Raw genomic sequence first — 25,449 nt, 5'->3', positions numbered from 1 at the left:
AATTTAAATTAAGAATAAAATTGGCATTTTTTGGCAAAAAGTATGGGTTAACCCGTTTGAAAAAAAAGCGATTTTATTGACTTTGAAAAATGCTGTTTTTTAAGGTCGAAAAAGGTTTCTTTTTTCTCTGCAAAGTCGGAAAGCATTATTTCTAGGGGTATTTTGATCAAATTTAAATTAAGAATAAAATTGGCATTTTTTTCCCAAAAGCATGGGTTAATCCGTACGAAAAAATGCGATCTTTTAGACTTTGAAAAATGCTGCTTTTTATGGTCAAAAGGGTTTGTTTTCTCTCTTCAATGTAACGTAAGCATTATTTCTACTCTCTTTTGAACAAATCTGAATAGATTAAAAAAATGGCATTTTTTAACCAAAAGCATGGGTAAACCCCTTTGAAAAAGTGCGTTTTTTGGACTTTGAAAAATTCTGTCTTTTAAGGTCAAAAAGGTTTCTCTTTTCTCTGCAAAATCGGAAAGCATTATTTCTAGGCCTATTTTGATCAAATTTAAATTAAGAATAAAATTGGCATTTTTTGGCAAAAAGTATGGGTTAACCCCTTTGAAAAAAAGCGATTTTTTGGACTTTGAAAAATGCTGTTTTTTAAGGTCGAAAAAGGTTTCTTTTTTCTCTGCAAAGTCAGAAAGCATTCTTTGAAGTGTTATTTTGATCAAATCTAATAAAGAAAAAAATGGCATTTTTTGGCCAAAAGCATGGGTTCGGCCCGTTTGAAAAAAAATGCGATCTTTGGGACTTTGAAATATTCTGTTTTTTATAGTCAAAAAGGTTTCTCTTTTCTCTGCAAAATCGGAAAGCATTATTTCTAGGCTTATTTTGATCAAGTTTAAATTAAGAATAAAATTGGCATTTTTTGGCAAAAAGTATGGGTTAACCCCTTTGAAAAAAGCGATCTTATGGACTTTGAAAAATGCTGTTTTTTAAGGTCGAAAAAGGTTTCTTTTCTCTCTGCAAAGTCGGAAAGCATTATTTCTAGGCTTAGTTTGATCAAATTTAAATAAAATTAAATTCAAATTTAAATAAATTTAAATAAAGAAAAAATTGACATTTTTTGGCTAAGAGTAGGGGGTTAACCCCTTTGAAAAAAAAAGGCGATTTTTTAGACTTTGAAAAATTGTTTTTTCTTATACTCAGAAAGGTTTCTTCTCTAAAAAGTCATTAAGTAAAACTACTACTAGTCTTGTTTTGACCGAAATCAAATAAAGAAAAAATTGACATTTTTTGGACCAAAAGCATGGGTTACCCCTTTTGGGAAAATGCGATTTTTGGGCCTTTTTTTCGTCACAAAATGTCTCTCTTTTTTCCCAAAAAGAAGTTGTAGTACGAACAATGCAGATTTGGAGATCCATGATGGTTTGAAGTACATTTATTCATAGAAATAGATCAACTAATTTAGCATGCTTGGAAACCATTATATCTTATGGGACAGATACCTATTAAAATAGTGGGTTTTTTTTGGCTCACGATATCTTACTATTCTGTAATTAGTTTAGAATACTCGGTCTTGCCTATATAGGAGACCATAAAAACAGGGTACAACTAGCCAGCTGTTACATGTATTCCACAACTTCATTTCATTTAGTGCATTTACTTAAAATTATGTAGACTAAGAAACTAGAGTGGCAAACAATAATGACAATAATAATTATGTCATTAAAATAATCTTATAATACATGTACGTCTCTCTGATTTCTATAGTAATAAACTTCAAAGTTAACACGCTTTGGTTGATTGATTTTTTTTAACCGTGAGAAACATTTCCATTGTTTGCACAGCGGGATGTAAGCATGTGAGGGACTTAAGGGTTACAATTTCTTCGGATTAGGTCAAGTAAGCCTAGAATTTCTAAATACCTTAAAATATTACCAAACATTATATATAGAAGATCTATTTTGACCAACAAAACAGAAAACAAACTTTTCAATTTTTTTGACCAAACTCGCGGGTTAACCCCTTTTGTAAAACCCAATGTGGTGCCTTGTTTATAGCCAGAAAAGGCTTGTTTTATATCTAGAATGATGTTTTGTAGTAACATATATAACAAGCCCTTCGATGCTATAAACATATCGTTTTGACAAAGTCGCGACATTTAACATTTGCAAAGGGGTTAGCCCATGATTTTAGTTTCACCGCAAGTGATAAGGAGGTTCAGAGATCGCAAATTAGGCTATTTTAGATGATAAACAGCTGTTTACATCAAATCAGGTGTTTAGTTTAAGTTCAGAGACCTCAAAATCGGCTATTTTAGATGTTAAACAGCTGTTTTTCTCAAATCAGGTGCTTCGGAGGTTCAGAGACCTCAAAATTGGCTATTTTAGATGGTAAACAACTGCTTTTACAAAATCAGCTCTTTAGGAGGTCCAGAGACCTCAAAATCGGCTATTTTAGATGGTAAACAGCTGTTTTTCTCAAATCAGTTGTTTAGGAGGTTCAGAGACCTCAAAATCGGTTATTTTAGATGGTAAACAACTGTTTGTATAAAATCAGCTGCTTCGGAGGTCCAGAGACCTCACAATCGGCTATTTTAGATGATGAACAGCTTTTTATATCAATCCAGGTGTTTAGGACGCTAAGAGACGTCAATGGGCTATTTTAGGTGGTAAACAGCTGTTTAGATCAAATCAAGTGTTTAGGAATTACAGAGTTGGATTACAAAGTAAAGAGCTCACGCCCTGAAGAAAACAGAAGTTTATTGAATAAAGTAAACCTGTTTCTGTCTATCAATAAAAAAATATTACCTATAACTATTTCTAAATTACTAATTATTAATTAATGTTAATTAAATTAAGTCGTTCAGTCACCAAATTTTTTTTTATTTCTTTTCGGTGAAAACATGTCTAGAAAAAATACTTAATGAGTCTGTAGAGAAAAAAAAGGCATTTTTAAAAAACTGAATGTTTAAGAGTCCTTAAAATCGCATTTTTCCAAAGGGGTTAACCCATGCTTTAGGTCAAAAATGCCAAATGTTTCTTTATTTACATTTCGTCGAAATAAGACTAGAAATAATGCTTACTAACTTTGCAGAGAAAAAACAAAGTTTTTTTGACTATTAAAAAAAAACTTCTAACAATCGCATTTTTTCAAAGAGGTTAGCCCAATGCTTTTGGTCAAAAAATGCAATTTTTTTCTTTATTTGTTTTCAATCAAAATAAGAATAAAAATAAGGTTTAATAATGATCTAGAGAGTAAACAAACATTTTGTTACTATAAAGAAAAACTAAAACCCATGCTTTTAGTCAAAAATACCACTTATTTCTTTATTTGTTTTCGGTCAAAATAAGACCAGAAATAATGCTAAATAAAGTTTGAGATAGAAAAGAGACCTTTTTTGACTATAAAAACAAAAATTTTTCAACGTCTCAAAAATGGCATTTTTTCAAAAGTGGTTAACCCATGCTTTTGGTCAAAAAATGCAATGATTTTCATTATTTGTTTTCGCTCAAAATAGGACTAGAAATAAGGTTTAATAATATTATGAAGAGAAAAGAAACCTTTTTTGACTATAAAAACAAAAATTTTTCAACGTCTCAAAAATAGCATTTTTCCAAAGAGGTTAACCCATGCTTTTGGTCAAAAAATGCAATTTTTTTTCATCATTTATTTTCGCTAAAAATAAGAGTAGAAGAAAGGGTTAATAATTTTCTGGAGAGAAAAAAAAACTTTTTTGGACTCTAAAAACAAAACTTTTCATAGTCCCAAAAATTGCATTTTACCAAAGGGGTTAACCCATGCTTTTGGTCAAAAAATGCGATTTTTTTTAATAATTGTTTTCGCTAAAAATAAGACTAGAAGTAAGATTTAATAATGTCCTGGAGAGAAAAAAAATTTTTTTTTTACTACAAAAACAAAATTAATCATAGTCTCAAAAATCACATTTTTCCAAAGGGGTTCACCCATGCTTTTGGTCAAAAAATGCAATGATTTTCATTATTTGTTTTCGCTCAAAATAAGACTAGAAATAAGGTTTAATAATATTATGAATAGAAAACAAAACATTTTTTTGACTTCAAAAACAAAATTAATCATAGTCTCAAAAATCGCATTTTTCCAAGGAGATTAACCCATGCTTTTGGTCGAAAAATGCAATTTTCATTTTTATTTGTTTTCGGTCAAAAAAAAATTTACAAATCAGGTTTAAAGATGTTTTAGATTGAAAAAAAATAACTTTTTTTGACTATAAAAACAAACTTTTTCATAGTCTCAAAAACTGCATTTTTCCAAAGAGTTTAACCCATGCTTTTGGTCAAAAATGGCACTTTTTTCTTTATTTGTGTTCGGTCAAAATAAGACTAGAAATAGTACTTTCTGACTTTGTAGATGAAAAAGAAACCTTTCTTGATTATTAAAACTGAATGTTTCAAAGTCCCGAAAATCGCATTTTTTCAAAGGGGTTAACCCTTGCTTTTGGTCAAAAAATGTAATTTTTTCTTTTTTTTTTTTTCGCTAAAAATAAGAGTAGAAGTTAGGGTTAATAATGTTCTGGATAGAAAGCAAAAATTTTTTTGACTATAAAAAAAAATTAATCATAGTCTCAAAAATCACATTTTTCCAAAGGGGTTAACCCTTGCTTTTGGTTAAAAAAATGCCACTTTTTTTAATTTGTTTTCGGTCAAAACAAAACTAGAAATAGTACTTACTGCGTTTGTAGATAGAACGGAAACCTTTTCCGACTATAAAAACTGAATGTTTTAAAGTCCTTAAAAAGCACATTTTTCCAAGGGGGTTAACCCATGCTTTTGGTCAAAAATACGAAATTTTTCTTTATTTAGATTTGGTCAAAATAAGACTAGCAATAATGCTTAATAACTTTGTAGAGAAAGAAAAAACTTTTGAGGACAATTAAAAAAAAAAACTTTTTAAAAGTTTCAAAAATCCTATTTTTCCAAATGGGTTAACCCATGCTTTTAGTCAAAAAATGCAATTTTTTTCTTTATTTGTTTTCGGTCAAAAAAGACTAGAAGTAATGTTTAACGATGTTCTAGAGAGAAAAGAACCCCTTTTCAATATAAAAACAACATTTTTAAACGTCTCAAAAATTTGAATTTTTCCAAAAGGGTCAACCCATGCTTTTGGTCAAAAAATGGCAAATTTTTCTATATTTAGATTTGGTCAAAATAAAACTAGAATTAATGTTTAATAACTTTGTAGAGAAAAAAGAAACTTTTTTTGAATATAAAGAAAACTTTTTCAAATTCCTAAAAACTGCAGTTTTCCAAAGGGGTTAACCCTTGCTTTCGGTCAGAAAATGCAATGATCTTCATCATTTGTTTTAGCTCAAAATAGGACTAGAAATAACGTTTAATAATATTATGAAGAGAAAAGAAACCTTTTTTGACTATAAAAACAAAATTTTTACAACGTCTCAAAAATGGCATTTTTCCAAAGAGGTTAACCCATGCTTTTGGTCAAAAAATGCAATTTTTCTATAGTTTATTTTCGCTAAAAATAAGAGTAGAAGTAAGGGTTAATAATGTTCCGGAGAGAAAAAAAAATTTTTTGCACTGTAAAAACAAAATTTTTCACAGTCTCAAAAATCATATTTTTCCAAAGGGGTTAACCCATGCCTTTGGACAAAAAATGTAATTTTTTCCTTTATTTTTTTGCTGGTCAAAATGAGACTAGAAATAATGCTACATAAAGTTTCAGATACAAAAGAAAGCATCTTTGGCTTTAAAAACAAATTTTTCAACCTCTCAAAAATGGCGTTTTTCCAAAGGGGTTAACCCATTCTTTTGGTCAAAAAATGCAAATTTTTTCACAACTTTTTTTTCGCTAAAAATAAAACTAGAAGTATGGTTTTAATAATGTTCTGGATAGCAAAAAAAACTTTTTTTCTATAAAAAAGAAATTTTTCATAGTCTCAAAAATGGCATTTTCCCCAAGGGGTTAACCCATGATTTTGGTCCAAAAATTGCCACTTTTTTCTTTTTTTGTGTTCGGTCAAAACAAAACTAGAAATAGTACTTACTGACTTTGTAGATAAAAAAGAAACCTTTTTTGATTATTAACACTTACTGTTTGAAAGTCCCAAATATCGTATTTTTCCAAAGGGGTTAACCCATGCTTTTGAACAAAAAATGCAATTTTTTTCTTTATTTGTTTTCGGTCAAAATAAGAGTAGAAATAATGCCACATAAAGTTTGAGAAAAAAAGAAACTTTTTTGCCTATGAAAACAAAGTTTTTCAAATTCTCAAAAATAACATTTCTCCAAAGGGATTAACCCATGCTTTTTAGTCAAAACATGCAATTTTTTTCTTTATTTGTTTTCGGTCAAAAAAGAACATGAAATAAGGTTTAATAATGTTCTGAATAGAAAGGAAACTTTTTTTGACTATAAAAACAAAAATTTTTCAAAGTCTTAAAAATGGCATCCTTCCAAAGGGGTTAACCCATGCTTTTAGTCAAAAAATGGAATTTTTTTTCATTATTTTTTTTTTCGCTAAAAATAAGACTAGAAGTAAAGGTTAATAATGTTTTAGATAGAAAAAAAACTTTTTTTGGACTATAAAGACAAAATTTTTCATAGTCTCAAAACTCGCATTTTTCTAAAGGGGTAAACCCATGCTTTTGTTGAGAAAAGCGCCACTTTTTTTGAAAGTTCTTTTCGGCCAAAACAAGACAAGAAATAGTATTTACTGAATTTGTAGATAAAAAAAGAAACCATTTTTGACTATAAAAACTGATTGTTTCAAAGTTTTTAAAACCGCATTTTTCCAAAGGGGTTAACCCATGCTTTTGGTAAAAAATGCAATGATTTTCATTATTTCACTCAAAATAGGACCAGAAATAAGGTTTAATAATATTATGAATAGAAAAGAAACCATTTTAAACTATAAAAACAAAATTTTTACAACGTCTCAAAAATGGCATTTTTCCAAAGGAGTTAACCCATGCTTTTGGTCAAAAAATGCAATTTTTTTCTTTATTTGTTTTCGGTCAAAATAAGACTAGAAATAATGCTACATAAAGTTTGAGATAGAAAAGAAACCTTTTTTGACTATAAAAACAAAAATTTTTACAATGTCTCAAAAATGGCATTTTTCCAAAGGGGTTAACCCATGCTTTTGGTCAAAAAATGCAATTTTTTTTCACTATTTGTTTTCGCTAAAAATAAGACTAGAGTTAAGGGTTAATTATGTTTTAGATGGAAAAAAAACTTTTTTTGACTAAAAAGACAAAATTTTGCATAGTCTCAAAAGTCGCATGCACCCATGCTTTTGTTAAAAAAGTGCCACTTTCTTTTAATTTGTTTTCGGTCAGAAAATAGAAATAGTACTTGCTAAATTTGTAGATAAAAAAGAAACCTTTTTGACTATAAAAACTGATTGTTTCAAAGTCGTTGAAATCGCATTTTTCCAAAGGGGTTAACCTATGCTTTTGGTCAAAAAATGGAATTTTTTTCATTATTTTTTCGCTAAAAATGACCCTTGAAGTAAGGGTTAATAATGTTCTGGATAGAAAAAGAAAACCTTTTTGGACTATAAAAACAAAATTTTTCATAGTCTCAAAAATCACATTTTACCAAAGGGGTTAACCCATGCTTTTGCACAAAAAATGCAATTTTTTTTTTATTTGTTTTCGGTCAAAATAAGACTAGAAATAATGCTACATTAAGTTTGAGATAGAAAAGAAACCTTTTTTGACTATAAAAACAAAAAAATTTTTTAGCATCTCAAAAATGGCATTTTTGCAAAGGAATTAACCCATGCTTTTGGGTAAACAATGATATTTTTTTCTTTAATTTTTTTTTCGGTCAAAAAAGGAGTAGAAATAAAGTTTAATGATGTTCTAGATACAAAACAAACTTTTTTTGTCTATAAAAACAAAATTCTTCAAAGTCTCAAAAAAGCATTTTTCCAAAGGGATTAACCCATGCTTTTGGTCAAAACATGCAATTTTTTTCTTTATTTGTTTTCGGTCAAAAAAGAACATGAAATAAGATTTAATAATGTTTTGAATAGAAGGGAAACTTTTTTGACTATAAAAACAAAAATTTTTCACAGTCTCAAAAATGGCATCCTTCCAAAGGGGTTAACCCATGCTTTTAGTCATAAAATGCAATTTTTTTTAATTATTTTTTTTTTCGCTAAAAATAAGACTAGAAGTAAGGGTTAATAATGTTTTAGATAGAAAAAAAAACTTTTTTTAGACTTCAAAGATAAAATTTTTCATAGTCTCAAAACGCGCATTTTTCCAAAGGGGTTAACCCATGCTTTTGTTAAGAAAAGCGGCACTTTTTTAAAATTTCTTTACGGCCAAAACAAGATTAGAAATAGTATTTAATGAATTTGTAGATAAAAAAGAAACCTTTTTTGACTATAAAACTGATTGTTTCAAAGTTTTTAAAATCGCATTTTTCCAAAGGGGTTAACCCATGCTTTTGGTAAAAAAATGCAATGATTTTCATTATTTGTTTTCGCTCAAAATAGGACTAGAAATAAGGTTTAATAATATTATGAATAGAAAAGAAACCATTTTAAACTATAAAAACAAAATTTTTACAACGTCTCAAAAATGGCATTTTTCCAAAGGGATTAACCCATGCTTTTGGTCAAAAAATGCAATTTTTTTCTTTATTTGTTTTCGGTCAAAATAAGACTAGAAATAATGCTACATAAAGTTTGAGATAGAAAAGAAACCTTTTTTGACTATATAAACGAAGTTTTTGAAACTCTCAAAAATGGCATTTTTCCAAAGGTTTTAACCCATGCTTTTGGGTTTTTTTTTCGTTATTTGTTTGCGGTCAAAAAAGGACTAGAAATGAGGTTGAATGACGTTTTAGATAGAAACAAACTTTTTTTGACTATTAAAAAAAAAATTTTCAATGTCTCAAAAATAGCATTTTCCAGAGGGGTTAACTCATGCTTTTGGTCAAAACATGGAATTTTTTTCTTTATTTTTTCTCAGTCAAAAAAGGACTAGAATAAGGTTGAATGATGTCCTAGATAGAAAAGAAACTTTTTTTCACTAGAAAAACAAAATATTTCAACGTCTCAAAAATCGCATTTTCCAAAGGGGTTAACCCATGCTTTTGGTCAAAAACTGCAATTTTTTTCATTATTTCTTCTTGCTCAAAATAAGTCTAGAATTAAGGTTTAATAATGTTCTAGATCGAAAAAAAACTTTTTTTAACTATAAATACAAAATTTTTGATACTCTCAACCCCATGGGTTAACCCATGGTCAAAAATGACGCTTTTTTCTTTATTTGTTTTCGGTCAAAACAAGACTACAAATAAAACTTACTGACTTTATAGAGAAAAAAGAAACCTTTTTTGACTATAAAAACTGAATGCTTCAAAGTCCTTAAAATCAGGTTTGTCCAAAGAGGTTAACCCATGCTTTTGGTCAAAAAATACGAAAATGTTTCTTTATTATGCTTAATAACTTTGTAGAGAAAGAAAAAACTTTTGAGGACAAAATCAAATCAAATGTTAAAAAAATCAGTTTTTTTCAAAAGGGTTGACCCATGCTTTTGGTTAAAAAAGTGCAATTTTTTTCATTATTTGTTTTCGCTCAAAATAAGATTAGAAGTAAGGTTTAATAACTCTTCTAGACAGAAAAAAAACTAGAAATAGTACTTTGTAACTTTGTAGAGAAAAATGAAACCTCTTTTGAGTATTAAAATGGAATGTTTCAAAGTCCTTAAAATCGCATTTTTTTAAAGGGGTTAACTCATGCTTTTGGTCAAAAAATGCCAAAAAAGGTTTCTTCTCTCTCTTCAAAGTCATTAAGGATTATTTCTAGTTTTAAAAAATATTAATTTGGTGAAATGTTAATTCTTCTCTCATACTTTTTTGTGCTGAGTGCTGAAAATACCACAAGAAATAGTGTTTGGTGATTTTCTAGATAGGAATGACCTCCCCTCTCCATGGTCTTTCTCCTTCAACAGTGACGAAAAAAAGGCTCTTCTTTTGATGGACATTTTCCTGAGTAAGCTTTTCCCGTTCTTTTTCTTGGCTAAAGACTCGTAAATGTACTTTGCTTCAGTGTTGCCGATGCTTTATCCATGATGTTCTTGGCCAGTATTCTTAATCTTCCTCTTCCACTTTCTTAATCTTGTTCTTTTGCTTTGGCAGATAGCTGGAAGTATTATAAATTAGCTGTTATAACTTTGTCTCAGATCTAAGAGGGCAACGCTGACCAATACAAATCATTTGATTAGCTGCAATGTCAATAATATAAGCATCTGTAATATACAGTGAGCTTATTTGAAAAAAGGAGAATTCTAAGGTAAAAATGACAGTTTTATGGGTCCTGGCTGATATCGCATAATTATTACAAAATGTACAGTGCAGGGTATAACAATTAATTGTTTTCTTTAAGAGAAAAAATGTTTTATCATGGCAGGTTTTTGTTCGAAATCTAATGGTATTTCATACATTTCACCACCTTGAGAGTAGTAGCCTCTTGCAATAACTGTTACTTGGTACACTCATAGAAGGGTAAATTTGTAAGAAAGGCAAAGTAACTTGACATTCATTGTAAACAAGGCCAGGAAAACAAGTGTAAACATACTTTCTCAGAGCAACAGCAGTAACTGATGAGCATAAATTCAAAATGTTCCGTTCCTTATTGCGGTCTGTGGGCTTAGGGCTCTCAACCCGTTTCCACTGTAAACAGTGTTTGAAAATAACTGGACAGAAAAAATAATCAATTAAACCGAAAACAGGAATGCAACCCTAAGCTTGGCTTACTGTGTATCTAACGTTTGGTGATGTATATAAAGTATCCACCAAGCCATTTTATCATAAAAAAACATTCACTTAGAAAAAAGTTTACAACATAAACTCAGGGTTCATCGATAAAACGAGAACACGACTACAGCCCTAGCAAACAAGAATGTTTAAACGATTTTTTCCGCCTAAAAGTACACATTTTAATTTAAAGTCAAATAAGTGGATTTTCTTTGAGAATAAAAGCTAGTAGAAGGTAAAAAAATCATACCTGCTCAGGCATCCATGTCTAAAAGTGCCGCATTATAACAGGTAGACTTCACGAGCAGGGCAAGCAATAAATTCAAACTGCCAACACTCGTACCTGTTAGAAAACAAGGACAGAAAAACATAGCAGAAAGGATTAAAATAGAATCAGTCCTTTATGTGCGGACACATCTAAAAATCACAAAACCGAAGGAGATTTTCCAATACAAACATTTCTTTACAAATTCCCCACTAGGGGTTGAAAAATAACTTATTAAGCGTGAGGCCTTAAGACTATACTCTTTCTTTTTTTACCAGAATAGATTTTATAAACATATTGAAGCTGAAATCTGCAAATTTTAAGAATATTATAAGAATAAACCCAAGGCTGAGATTTTCAACATGATATAATTATTAATTTTGTGTGTTGAAAATCTGTTAATAAAATAAAATTATATGTTACAAACTTATCTAATATAATTTTAATAATATTAATAATTTTAATTATATTAATTTTAATTAGAGAAAGAATTAAAATTCTTTCTCTAAACAAAAAACGAACAAGCAAACACAAAAAATGCACTAACTATAAAAGCCAAATGTTCAATGCTAATAACAGTTCGATGAACAGTACATTGATACCCCAATAGATTCTAAAACGGAAATGGCATTAAACTTCAATTTAAGAGTAATACAAGAATATTTTGGGCCTAAAATTTGGAGAACACTAAGAATATTCATAATGGGCCAGAAAAACAACTTTCTTAGAAAAAAGAAGAGTGCACTCAGACATTTAAGAGGAAGACAAGACTCAATATGAGAGGTTATTCAGACAAAATAATAGATAACAATCTGTTGGAAGTTAAAAACGATCACAAAAGAACATCACTTTATTAAGCCTCAACTCTAAAAATATCTTAATGGCATATGGCTTCTTACAGAAAGCCAGCTGTTGCTAAGGGAAATCGTGATAGTATATATTATAAAAAACCTTTCTACATGTGTAATATATTAAAAAGAAATTCATAACGTGATATACTCGTACCAGCCAAACTATAAAACTTGAACAACAGTTCAACGAAAAACAGCCATGTGTGGTGAGTCAGGATTCAGAACTCCAAATCTCCATCTAATAATTCTAAGCTCGAGTTATGCACATATTCACTTTGACCTGGAAAGACTGAATAAAATTCAAAGCCTACAAAGCCCAGTGTTATGGCCAATCTAAAACAACAACACTAGAGACAATCAAGGAAAAACGTTAGAAATCTAGGAAGAAAATTCACTAAACCATTACCTGTAGAGATAAAAAGCAAATTAAAAGTTAGAATAAGTTTTTGCTTTGGAAAAAACCTCAATGAGAGGGGTATCTTGTGGTTATTTTATTTTTATCTCCAGTATGAGTTTCCAATTTGAAAAGTATCTGATGAATTGAGTGGTATCCCTACGTTTCTCTGTTCTCTGATTTATTGTGTAATATCGGTTTGAGTGTCAGCGGTTTACGCAAAATGTGTTTCAACACCTATACACCCCATCGAATTTCCACAAAAAATCAGTTCCCAAAGAAACCAGGATTCCCTTTGTCCGCGTTGATAATTTTAGTTTGGTATCCCTACGTTTTTTTGTTCCCTGATTTATTGTGTAATATCGGTTAGAGTGTCAGCGGTTTACGCAAAATGCGTTTCAACACCTATACACTCCGTCGACTTTCCACAAAAAATCAGTTCCCAAAGAAACCAGGATTCCCATTGTCCGCGTTGATAATTTTAGTTTGGTATCCCTACGTTTCTCTGTTCCCTGATTTATTGTGTAATATCGGTTAGAGTGTCAGCGGTTTACGCAAAATGCGTTTCAACACCTATACACTCCGTCGACTTTCCACAAAAAATCAGTTCCCAAAGAAACCAGGATTCCCATTGTCCGCGTTGATAATTTTAGTTTGGTATCCCTACGTCTCTCTGTTCCCTGATTTATTGTGTAATATCAGTTAGAGTGTCAGCGGTTTACGCAAAATGCGTTTCAACACCTATACACTCCGTCGACTTTCCACAAAAAATCAGTTCCCAAAGAAACCAGGATTCCCATTGTCCGCGTTGATAATTTTAGTTTGGTATCCCTACGTTTCTCTGTTCCCTGATTTATTGTGTAATATCGGTTAGAGTGTCAGCGGTTAACGCAAAACGCGTTTCAACACCTATACACCCTGTCAAATTTCCACAAAAAATCAGTTCCCAAAGAAACCAGGATTCTCATTGTCCACGTTGATAATTTTAGATTGGAGTAATGTGGACCGTCTTCTCTTTAAAAAAGAAAGCGGAAAAATATGAATCATGATCAATAAAGTTTACTTGACAATCCCAATGTCTGCTATCATCACCTGTAGAGATAAAAAGAAACTAAGAAGTTAGCATAAATTTCCAATCTGGAAAAAATCAGTTCACAAAGAAACTAGGATTCCCATAAACTCAAAGCACTCACCTGTTGAAAGGCCGAGAGTGAGCAGCTTTTATATCATTTCCACAGTAAGGCAGCCACAGAAACCCTGAAACGATAACAAAAAGTTGAAATACACGTTGTAGTAGTCTTTTTATTAAAATAGGGTACATACACAAAGTAGTGGTAACGCTGATTGGGGTTTAATGGAGTTTTGTAGAACTCGATGAATTTTCACTCTGGACAGAGATAATTGTCTGTTGATCATTTGCTACACAGTGCTAACAATGTACATGGCAGATAATAGATTATTAGATATGTACAGTTACACATTCTACCCTCTACGTGATCCACCACACAAATCACCCACGACTCACTCCAAGCAGGGTTCACAGTGTAATCAGTAGAGCAACAGCAGATCCAACTTGGAGATCGTGCGTGGGTGCGAGGCCGAGGTCAAAAACTGTTCTCTTTGCCTCATGTGGTCCCCAAATTCCTTTTACTTGGGCTAATGCTCATTGGGGTTTATGGTTTGAACATACCAGATAGTACTGTTCTTTCTATTCCTCCCAAGCTTTCTCCTATGGGCATGTTGAAATCTGATTTTTATACAACTTTCAACTGGACATGTATCATTTCCCTTTTGCCAGCATTTTATTCCTACAAAAAGACAGAGATGTATAACATGAACGTTATTCTGGACAACTAATGTTTACAAACAATGAATGAACTTCAATGTACTGAATCAGTAGCCAATGAGCACCCTGAGGGGAGACACCCTGAGATTTGCATTTGATTTTGTATAACTTCTGTCTTCTAAGAAGGTTGCTTTGCCTGCAGAATTTTAACTCTTTTTCCCTCCCTTTCGTAAGTGTAATGTGTATTTCCAGAAACTATCCATACCGCTCCCCCCCCCTCGAATGGCAACAGAAATTCCGAGGGGATGGGGGGAGGGGGTCCAAAAAGAGGCAATTTCAGAGGGAGTGGGGGGTTTTTACAGAGGTCTTTTTCCAGGTGGTCTGAGTGATCATGAGATTGGTGAGTTATTAATAAATAACAGCTGTTGAGAAAGCTGTCAGTTATTTACTGTTACCAGTGTTTCAAAACAAGTATTATAATTTGTTTGCATTGATCAACTTTTATCTATGGTCGACTAAATGCTATTTTCGAAAGTGTTTGGATCAAAGTAGGTTTCTGGGAAACTGCCCACCTACCCCTCCCCTGAGGCAACATTTTGGCTTAAGTAAGAAGTAAGTGATAATGATGGCTTAGGGGAGGGGTGGGTGGGCTCCTAGAAACCTACATTGATCCTATTACCTAGTATTCTTTAATACAATTGTCATCGGCTCATGAATAAACTTCCGGTTATCTAGCGTTTACTTTATTACACATTATTTTGATTCACCGTCATTTGGTTGTGTTCACTTTGAAGCCTTTCTGTAACATGTTCTAACTGAAATGAAGTAATGAAAGTTCACCTGGTGTTTGGTGTTTAGTTTGAATGAAACTGGTTCTTTTGAAAATGGCACTATTAATGTAGTCAGTAGTGTAAGGTATCGCCTCTATATATGGTTAAGTATTAGCTAATTAAGAAAGTCCTTGAGATTATTAGACACATTATCTCAGGAAAATTATCTTTTGCAGACAATAATACAGTGCAACAATATTTTTGACACAAATATACTTTCCAGAGGGTACCCAGCCAAGTTGAAAATTTACAGAAATTCCAGGGGCTGGGGGGGGGGGGGGTTATGACAAGTTCCCCTACAGTGCATAATGGAAATTCCTGGGGGGTTGGGGGGGGGGTCTAAAGTAAACGTGCCCTTCATGGGGGGTATGGATATTTTCTGGAACTACACAATAATAGATATGGTTCCCAGTAGCTAATTTTTAATCTCTCATGTAATTTTTATTTTTCCTTCTTGTTTCAACTGTATTACCAAACACTGTCATACCCAAAAACAAAAGGAAAACAAAAATTACCTGAGATAAAAAATTAACTACAACATATACATAAATACAAAAATTGGTCTAATTCACTGTTTATCACCCAGTGAATGGTTTTACATTTGCATCATGCATTCTGCTTGGTATCAAGACATCAACAGCAAATTTGTTTTCAAAACAACATCTTGTAGCAGTATCCAGGGTCCGAAATTACACCTTCCTGGTTGCCAATGCCACTAAAAATTCAGTACTGGCGACCAGAATTTCATAGCTGGTCGCCAGCTGGTGACTTGTCTTGTGGACTTTCATGTTCGAAGAAAATGATAAACATTTGAAACCGTGAAGATATTTGCCAACAGGTGTCTAACATGTACTTTTTGTCCTGCTGATATTTTTTAATTAAAAGTGAAACGAATCTTCCAATAAAAATATCTCCACAACAGGTACTATCAATACGAGTTGAATGTTTCCAAGTCGCCATGGTGCTTTCAGCTGAAATACGCTAAGTGGGTTATGCATGTCTAATTATACTGTACCCATTTTTCCACGGTTATGGCCTGGAAAGAGCAACACGGCGGGTTGACTCATGTTTATGTTTCGTGTTTCGTGGTAATTATCGAAAGAAAATGGAGTTTTGATATGTTCAGTGCAGTCATGGGCAGATAGCTTTCTGTTCCTACGTCCTAGGTCAGAGAGTTTTATATCTCTGAAAAGTAATTTGTGGGAAAAAAAAGAAGACTTCACTCGTACACGTACGGTTGCTTTCTGGAATCAGGAGCGGAAGTAGTGCAATTTTTGAGCATAAAAACGTCCATACATACCATGCATTTTTTATTTGTGTTTAAACTTTTATTTGAAAAAAGGAGAGGGGAAATTTTTGGCGACCATTATTTTCCCTCTGGTGACTTAAAGTTTATACTTGATCGCCAGTTGGCGCCTGTATTGAAAAAGTTAATTTCGGACCCTGGTATCTAGCAATGCTACCTACCAGTTCTGCTGATTAAGGCAAACTCTTGCTTCAGGTTCGCATGCTAGTGGCCTCTGAGGATTACACTGTGTGCTTCATGTTCAATTTGCCACACACGGACATTTTTCTGGAAAAATAAATGTGTTTCATTATTATCAGACTATAACTTTTACATAGTATCAAGCCCTAGGATCTCACAGTCAAAACCGTTTCCAGTACCATGTCATTACTATGATCTTAATTAATATATAGATTTAGCCAGGGCTAAAAGCGAAGCTCCTATTAACTCGAATTTATAATTCAAATCAAACAATAACCTTGTATTCCACAAATCAGTTAACTTTAGAGCACATTCATGTGACTTTTGAGGGAACGACTACGTGATTTTCGAGAAAAATAATTTGCAAACAGTCCAAGCTAAGAGTGAACTTAATCTTACATCGAGTTGATAGCCTTTATATGTACACCCAAAAAATAGCAATCATCTACGATCACATTTAAGAGCCATAATGGCTCTTGATCACAGTAGATTAGGCCTGGAAAACACCTGCGCCGTTTTCATCATACAGACCTCGGACAGAATGCAGTGTTTCACAATTTTGCAATACAAATTGCACTCATTCAATATTCAGGACGATCAAAGCACGTGTGGGCTTTTAGCGAAATCGTCAAAAAAATTTCCAAAATCACCTATACGGCTAGCCAGTTCTCACTTTTGACAAGTCGACTGTTTAAATTAAGATTAATATAGTTATACGCTTCAACACAATAAAGAATTTATTATAAAGATCTGTAATCTTCAAAAGCGTTTGATACGCGCGGCATTTTGACTACTCTTGCAAGCGATGTTCATGAGCGACTGAAAACAAACGGCACAGCGATTAAAATTGCAAAAGAGACTACTAACAATCAATAAAGAAAGGGAAAATAATTCGGTGAAACATATACAGAGACAACAATTTTCATTCACGAAGACAAGTATTAAAGTGTCTCTGAAAATCCTTGTTTACGTTTTAAGCCGGCTTCCCGGTGTTTGCTTTTTTCAAAGATGAACTCGAGGCAAGAAAATCGCTCAAAGCTTTCTTTTACAGCCAGAATTGTAACCAAATATTCTTTGGAACGTTTTCTTTCTATTTGCGGTGAGAAAATGTCTAAAGGCTTTTTAAAGTTCCATAAGCTGATAATCAAACCTGATACTCGGTCACTCTCGGTCAGATCATTGTCTCAAATCTTACAAACGTGCATAAACCAAATAGCCGCGTAAACTACGCTCGACTTCATTAAATTAGATATAAAAAACAAACAAATACAATAATTACTCAGGCTTACCTTTTGAGATGCACTGAAAACTATCAAGTAAGGCCAGAACCGCTTCAGACTTTTCAACCTTCTTACGCATCAAGCAAGGTGAAAAACGAAAACGATGCCATCCGAATCGGATTTCCGACTTTGCCAAAGCGACGTATTTCTTAACCAAAAACCCAATAAACAAACTAGCCATGAATAACAGAAGACTCTTGATAGCAGCTGAATTTCACTTTGTACATTTAGTGGAAAAAGACAGTTAAAAACATCACAAAGTTGACACAAAACTCTGTCAGCTTCAGCTGTCAAAGCATGGATAATATTATCCATGGCCAAAGTAAACAAGTTTCAAGATGCTGCATAAATTTTCCGCGTGAACTCACCTGTCAAATTTTGACCAATCAGAGTATAAAAATTGGACGTAGAGCGTGACCAACGCGTGACCTTGGTAAGAAAAGTCAAAAGCAACTAGCATGTCCTCCCTGCCTATAAAAACTGGCTTAATTCTTAGCTTCCGAGGTCAGTTTGAAATCAAAATTTTAATGGTGCGGCACATATAAAACACAACATAATTCATATGAATTGAAAAATTAATCTTGAGCCTGCAATCATTTGAAAACTAGTAACTTGTCAGCGGATAACTTTAAAAAGATACACGACCTCGATGGGTCTACACCTGAGCCCGCGATACGATCAGGTGATACTGGTCAGCGGATACCTGTTTTGACAGCTGTCAATTGATCACAAGATTGATGTGCAATATGTCTGCAATATCAGTCTTCCTGTGCTCCCAAACTAGAAAGTGTGATTGAACATTGGTTGCCCTGTGGTGCGGACGTACGGGCGGGCTGAGGGCGGTGTACGGTCACGTGATTACCAAATTTTCTGGGATGGGTAGATTTACTTACCCATGGTGCTCCGCAGGCGCGCTTCGCGCGCCAGAGCTCCGCTATTATTACAATGGAACCAAAAGATCCAAAAGTTTTCAGGTGACATTTCCAGACTAAGAAATCAAAATACACAAATATAGTATTTTCTCACTTGCATTCTTAACTAGTAAAACAATTCTTAAGACTCACCTTGTATAAGAAATTTTTAAAAATGCCTCAGGAAACCCATAATATTCCACAAAAAAAATAAATAAGGCATATTTCTGCATAATTATTTTAAAAATTTAACAAAGAATGTAATTTTGCTAGGAAAGATGTCTACTTTGGGTGATATATAATATCTATGCAAAAGAGGCCCGAAAATCGTTCGAAAATATAGAGCGACTAGGAATTTTTAGACGGATCACAGTCCCCTATATTTTCATGAGATCATCGAGATCATCTTAACGTTAATGGTGGCCATCTTGATTTTCAAATGTACCGAGGGGGCATGCGTTGGGATTATAGCTGTAGGAGGAGGGAGGCAAGAAAAATAGAGGGACTGTAATAACAGCAACTCGCTACGCAGCTCGCGTTCAGAGAGTGTGTTGTACCAGCAACGCAGGCATTTGATTGGTCATTAGACAATAGATGTTAATTTGCGTTGACAATGGGTTTAGTTTAAGTTGCTGACACTGACAAGTCGTTGACAAGTTATTGTTTCTATAAAATGTACGCTTCATAATAGTACTACCATAAGGCACATCTTGCACCAACGCATGAAGGATTTTTGGTATTCTGAGGATGAATCACGCAAGTCAACATGCTTCAACATGCTTGCTTCAAAAGGAGATATTTGTAAACACGCATAATAGATGCTAAATGTGTCTGGCATATTTTTCATCACCAGCAGAGTTTCTTAATTAATGAATGGTAACTCCTGAACGTGAGCTGCAGTGATGTTATTACAGTCCCTCTATTTTTCTTGCTTCCTCCCAAACCTCCCTCGCCCCCTCACTACGTTTTGACACTCATGCAAGAAAGCAGCCCGTAACGCAAAGCGCTTGATCTCAACGATCGTACAGGAAAATAGAGGACTGTGAACAGTCTAAGGAATTTTCTACAAATTAATTTTCTGACGATGTTACATTATGCTAATGAGGTTAAAGCTAATTAGCATAATGAAATTCAACACCTCGTGGTTTCAGAAGACGCTTCATTTTTTAGTTTTTTTTAAACGAAATATCGGGTTAAAAACTAGCAAACATTAATTTGCTGATAGAATTCATCAAAATAAACAAGGCTTTGAAGGCAAAAAAGCTAAGCGGGAAGGAATTCCTCGCGTTTGAAGAGTACCAAAGAGTATGTGTGGAAGACATGGCCGGCTCGGCGAATTGCACGCAAAGATTCTCTATACTGTTTTCTTACCTCGATTTTTGCTTCTTATCCGCCAGAATCCTTCAAAATAATTTGCTTCACTTGTATTTGGTCAAAATTCGTCGATACAAGCTTTCATTCTTTGCAAAACCCGCAACAAACTCCTTGTAGCATTTCTCAGTTTTCAAAAAATGGTAGAACCCATCGGGGTCTGGGATTAGCCAAATCTATTTGTGCGCCAAATTTGGAGACAACAGGAAGTAACGCAAAGTTTGGCTATTATATTTCGTTGTAGGTCCTGAAGCTCCTATATTTACACGACCGGGGGACAATTTATGAGACTCAATATGATTTGTAAGGCAGCGAAGAAATAATAATTACATCACTGCAAACTACATCATGTCCAGATAGATGTTACTAAGTATTTAGCTCTTTTACGAAAGATATCATTGGTTCGTGTGCATCCCAAAGGGGGGGGGGGGGGGGATACTTCCATACATTACCTATACGGGTATGTGCCGCCCAACGGGGTCGTGATTTTGAAGCTCCTGATTTAGAACGGGGTATCCATTTCAGAGGCGTTTCTAGAACGGGGTATAAAAAATTGTGGATCACGGCCTTTATATCTTCTGCTTAAAATTGTTGCTGATTATGAAGAAGCATTTATTATTTGATGTATAAGTCGAACAAATAAAGAAATATCTTTTAAAAAATAACAGGGCTATTTCAATTTACGAACTTTCTAGAACGGAGTATAAAAAATTGGCCCATTTCTAGAACGGGGTATCAATTTTAGGGGAATTTTTTTGAAAAACGGGCTGCCAATTTGGAGTCCCGGGCGGCACATACCCACCCAAAAAATACCCAAGTGCCCCCCCCCCCCACCCCGGGGTGTGCATGCACTAGCCAAAATAGGCTTAGACTTTCGTTCCTCCTTTATAATTATCAAATCTTACCTTTGATTCTGCTCTACAATTCTACATGACTTGGATACATATATTAGACTACAAAAATGTCATTTTCACATAATCGAAAAATTTGCATTTTTTCAAAGTTTGGTCAAAAATGCGAAATTTCTTTCGAGTCTGTTTTTCTTTGAAAAAGGCCTAAACATGTATTTTTATGATGTTGTGTATAGAAAAGGAAGCTTTTTAGACCAAAAAATGTCATTTTCATATAGTCAAAAAAATTGAGTTATGTGATGTTGTAGTATGAAAAAGAAGGCTTTTTAGACCTTAAAAATGTCATTTTCACATAGTCGGAAAATTTCCATTTTTCCAAAGGAGTTAACCCATGATTTTGGGCAAAAAGTTAAAGTTTCTTTCGTGTCTGTTTTCCTTTGAAACAGGCCTAGATATATATTTTTATAATTTTTTTTTTATAAAAAAGAAGGCTTTTTAAACCGGATAAAAATGCCATTTTCAGATAGTCGAAAAATTTGCATTTTTAACTATATTTCATTATTCCAAAGGTGTTAACCCATGATTTTGGTCAAAAATTCGAAATAATTTACCGATTATTATCGATTAACAAAATCGATATCGATAAAAAATCGTTATCGATTTCTATCGGAAAATCATCTATAGATATCTCAGATGATAAGGTTTTCTAGGATTTCGTAGTTGGAATATTCAAAGGACATCAGAATTCACATCTCCTCAGAGGCGGAGCTTTCGCAACTCAGTAGGGACGTGATTGGCCCTATACTTGTGAGTTTTCCACCTGAGATCTGTTTGCTATCATTTTAATAAGCTTAAACCTGATTCGCGTCACTTGAATTCCAAAAACAAGGGTACACATTTGTTATAAGACTATATTTAGGTACTGAAACTGTTTCCTGTTGACAACGGATGGCAAGGATGGACATGGATTGAAACTTGACAAAGTTGAGCCAACATTTTCAAGTTTTAACTTATGGTATGCCTTCAAAAATCACCAAAGAAAATGTTGTAGTTAGTACTCCCTGATAAAATTTGTTTCATATATTCTCCATAACTCTACAAGTGTTTGGGTAAAGGGATCATCATACGTTTGCAGGAAACTGCCCACCTACCCCTCCCCTAAGCCAACATTTGCCTTAAGTAAGAAGTAAGTGTTAATGCTGGCTTAGGGAAGGGGTAGGTGGACAGTTTCCAAGAAACGTTAAATGAAAAAGAACATGACACCCTAAAAACTCTTTTAGACAAGAGTAGCCGACAAGCTAGTAAAACAACAAAAGGATAGTGTTCCAGTTTTATTTGCACTGTCGCTTCATTTTTATAAAGGCAATACTAATTTGTTCAAATTACAGCTGAATGACGAGTTCCCATTAAGATCAAAATTCACTTCGTTCAAATTAAAACAAGAAGAAAACGAAATCTAATCTAGTTCTATTGTTACCTTTGATTTAATCATGAATTAATTTTCAAACACTCTAAAAGAAAATGAGCTAGAATACGCGCTTCGATGAAAAGAAACTAAATCAACGCCTTCTTGTGAAGTAGAATTTATGCATGGTAGAACCGGTCGTGGAACAACTCGCAAGTACTGCCAAAATACCGTCTTCTATTAAGCCGAAACCGTCCTAAACGATTGTTGTCGGCAAATTCCGTAATGCTGTAAGAGTTTCCGAATCTTCCGAATCTTATTAACTCATCAGAAGAGGAATTATGCAATTTGTTAGACAAGTAGATATTAGAAAAAAGAGATTGTTCTCCGCCAGGATCAAACTCCTTAATCACAAAACACAGCAGCCTCAAGATAATGGCTGACTGTGGTTGGGTGCTTATGATGCCTGATGGCTGCCCTTTTTGCTACGGTGTCAACCTGGCTGTTGGACAGCCCACCACCAAACCTTACAAAACCCAGAAGAGCCGGCCAACATGCATTCTCATTCAGTTATCATACTGACTGTTTCTCTACACTTGTTGTGATCATCAATCCTCAAGTGCTTCCTAGATGTCTGTAAATCTAGGATACACAACTTATATAAAAAGTCAGTGCTCAAACTGACTGTTCTTTTGCTCCTGTTGTGATTGTGGTCAACACAAGTTCCTTGAGCTGTATAGCGTTTCTTGATGTTCTAAATAAAAAAAGAAACCTTTTTAGACCACAAAATTGGAACTTTTCAAAAGGCCAAAAATCGCAATTTTCAAAAGGGGTTAACCCGCGACTTGTGTCAAAAAATTTAAAATTTTCTTTGTTTGTTTTTCGATTAAAAAAGCTTGAAAATAGAGTTTCTTGATGTTCTAAATATAAAAGAAACCTTTTTAGACCACAAAAATGAGAACTTTTCATAAAGTCAAAAATTACAATTTTCCAAAGGGGTTAACCCACAATTTAGGTCCAACAATCCAAAGAAAAATTTAATTTTTTTGTCAAAATAAGCTAAGAAGTGAGTTCCCTTGTCTTCTAAATAAAAAAGACACCTTTTTAGACCACAAAAATGAGAAATTTTCATAAGGCCAAAAATCCCAGTTTTCCAAAAGGGTTAACCCACGATTTTGGTCAAAAAATTCATATTTTTTCTTTATTTGTTTTTCGCCAAAATAAGCTTAAATATAGATTTTCTTGATGTTCAGAAATAAAAAGGAAACTTTTTTAGACCACTAAAATGGAAGATTTTTATAAGGCCAAAGATTCGCAATTTTCCAAAGGGGTTAATCCACGATTTTAATCCAAAAATTCAAATTTTTTTCTTTATTTGTTTTTCCCCAAAATAATCTTAAAAATAAAGTTTCTTTGTGTTCTAAATAAAAAGGAAATATTTTTAGACCAAAAAAATGCTCACTTTTCATAAGGCCAATTAATCGCAATTCTCCAAAAGGGGTAACCCACGATTTTGGCCAAAAAAATTGCAAAAAATTGTATTTGATTTTTCGTAAAATACGCTTAAAAAAAGTGTCGTCAAGTTTTAAACAAAAAAGAAACCTTTTTAGACCACAAAATGGGATCTTTTTATAAGGCCAAAAATCGCAATTTTCCAAAGGGTTTAACCCACGATTTGGTAAAAAATATCTAAAATTTTTCTGTTTTCGTTTTTGCCAAAAAAAGCTTTAAAATAGAGTTTCTTGATGTCCTATATACAAAGGAAAACTTTTTAGGCTACAAAAATAGGAACTTTTCATAAGGCCAAAAATCGCAGTTTTTGCAAGGGGTAACCCACGATTTTAGTCCAAAAAATTCTAAAACATTTTTATTTGCTTCTTCTCAAAATACCCTTAAAAAAAGTTTCTTTATGTTCTAAACAAAAAAATCTTTTTATAAGGCCAAAAACCGCAATTTTCAAAAGGGGTTAAAATTTTTCATTGTTTATTTTTGGATTTTTAAAAAAATTGAAAATAGAGTTTCTTGATGTTATAAATAAAAAGGAAACCTTTTTAGACCACTAAGGGGCTAACCCATGATTTTGGTAAAAAAAATTTAAAAAATTTTTTATTTGTTTTTGCCAAAATAAGCTTAAAAATAGAGTTTCTTGATGATCTGGAGTAAAAAATGAGAACTTTTCATAAGGCCAAAAATCGCAATTTCTCAAAGAGGTTCTAGATAAAAAGGAAACAGAAACTTTTCAAACTTTGTTCGACTATAAAAAATGAGAACCTGTCATAAGGCCAAAAATCCCAATTTTCTAACTGGTTAACGCATGATTTTGGTCAGAAATTTGCAATTTTTTTAAAAGTTAATTTAGGATGGCGACTTTGTAAAATCGACGTTTTTATTGTCTAAAAAGCTTCTTATTAAAGTGAAACATTGCCTAGGGGCGGATCTAGGGGGAGGGTGCAGGGGGTGCGCACCCCTCCCTGAGATGACCTGCGGTTTTCTAATACAACTGGTATTCTGCAAAAAAATAAAACTATGTAGTTTATTGGTATTGAAGTAGAGCAGGAGACGAGTGCACCCCCTCCTAAAAAAAATCCTGGATCCGCCCCTGTTGCCAAACGTTTTTTAGGGCTATCATACTCAAAAGCAGAAGAGCAACAAATTTTAAATTTTGGCCGAAATCATAACTTATTTTAAAACCCCTTTAAAAGGATGGCCAGGCTTGTTTTCGTTTTTATTTAAAACATAAACCACTTTATTTCGAGACTTTCTAGGCGTTTTATCATGTAGCTCAGATACAAGAATTTAAAAAAAGAAGGATTTCAGCGTTTTTTCGGGGACAGACTTCAGACCTCAGGGCCGGGTTGTTCAGAGCAGGGTTAAGATAACCCAGGGCAAGAGCCATAATAGGACTATTTTGGCTCTTGCCCAGGGTTAGTGCGAAATTTGTATTCAGATATGAAAGCTTAAAAAGCAAATTCAGTTCTATTCTTTTTGCCTACAATTTGGTGATTGGATGCTCTAAGAAGAATAGAGAAAATTATCCGGGAAATGTTTTTGAACAAAAGAAAAAAACCGGGTTAAAATTTAACCCTGGGTTAGCGCTAATCGGCCTTCGAACAACTGGGCCCAACTGATTAAAAAAACCTCGTTACAAGGATATTTGCTTCCACTCGTATCGTAATAAATGCTTTGCGGTCGTAGGACGAACACATATTTTTCTTCCACAAAGTACATAGTGCGCCAATAAGGAACAAACTGTGTCTTAACGAGGGTTTACTGAAGACCGAACGCGAACCGCATGGAATTACAAAGA

The 25,449-nt window shown here is 33.2% G+C and overlaps 1 protein-coding gene across 1 annotated transcript in view; it reads right to left on the bottom strand.

The window, feature by feature from the left end:
- Positions 1-25,449, bottom strand: part of LOC140924628 (uncharacterized) — a 302,908-nt gene that overhangs the window by 100,640 nt on the left and 176,819 nt on the right. The gene's annotated exons all lie outside the window — the stretch shown is intronic.

Source organism: Porites lutea, chromosome 14 (genome assembly GCF_958299795.1).
Source record: "Porites lutea chromosome 14, jaPorLute2.1, whole genome shotgun sequence".
Classification (NCBI taxonomy): Eukaryota; Metazoa; Cnidaria; class Anthozoa; order Scleractinia; family Poritidae; genus Porites; species Porites lutea.
This window is presented reverse-complemented; position numbering and strand designations above follow the sequence as displayed.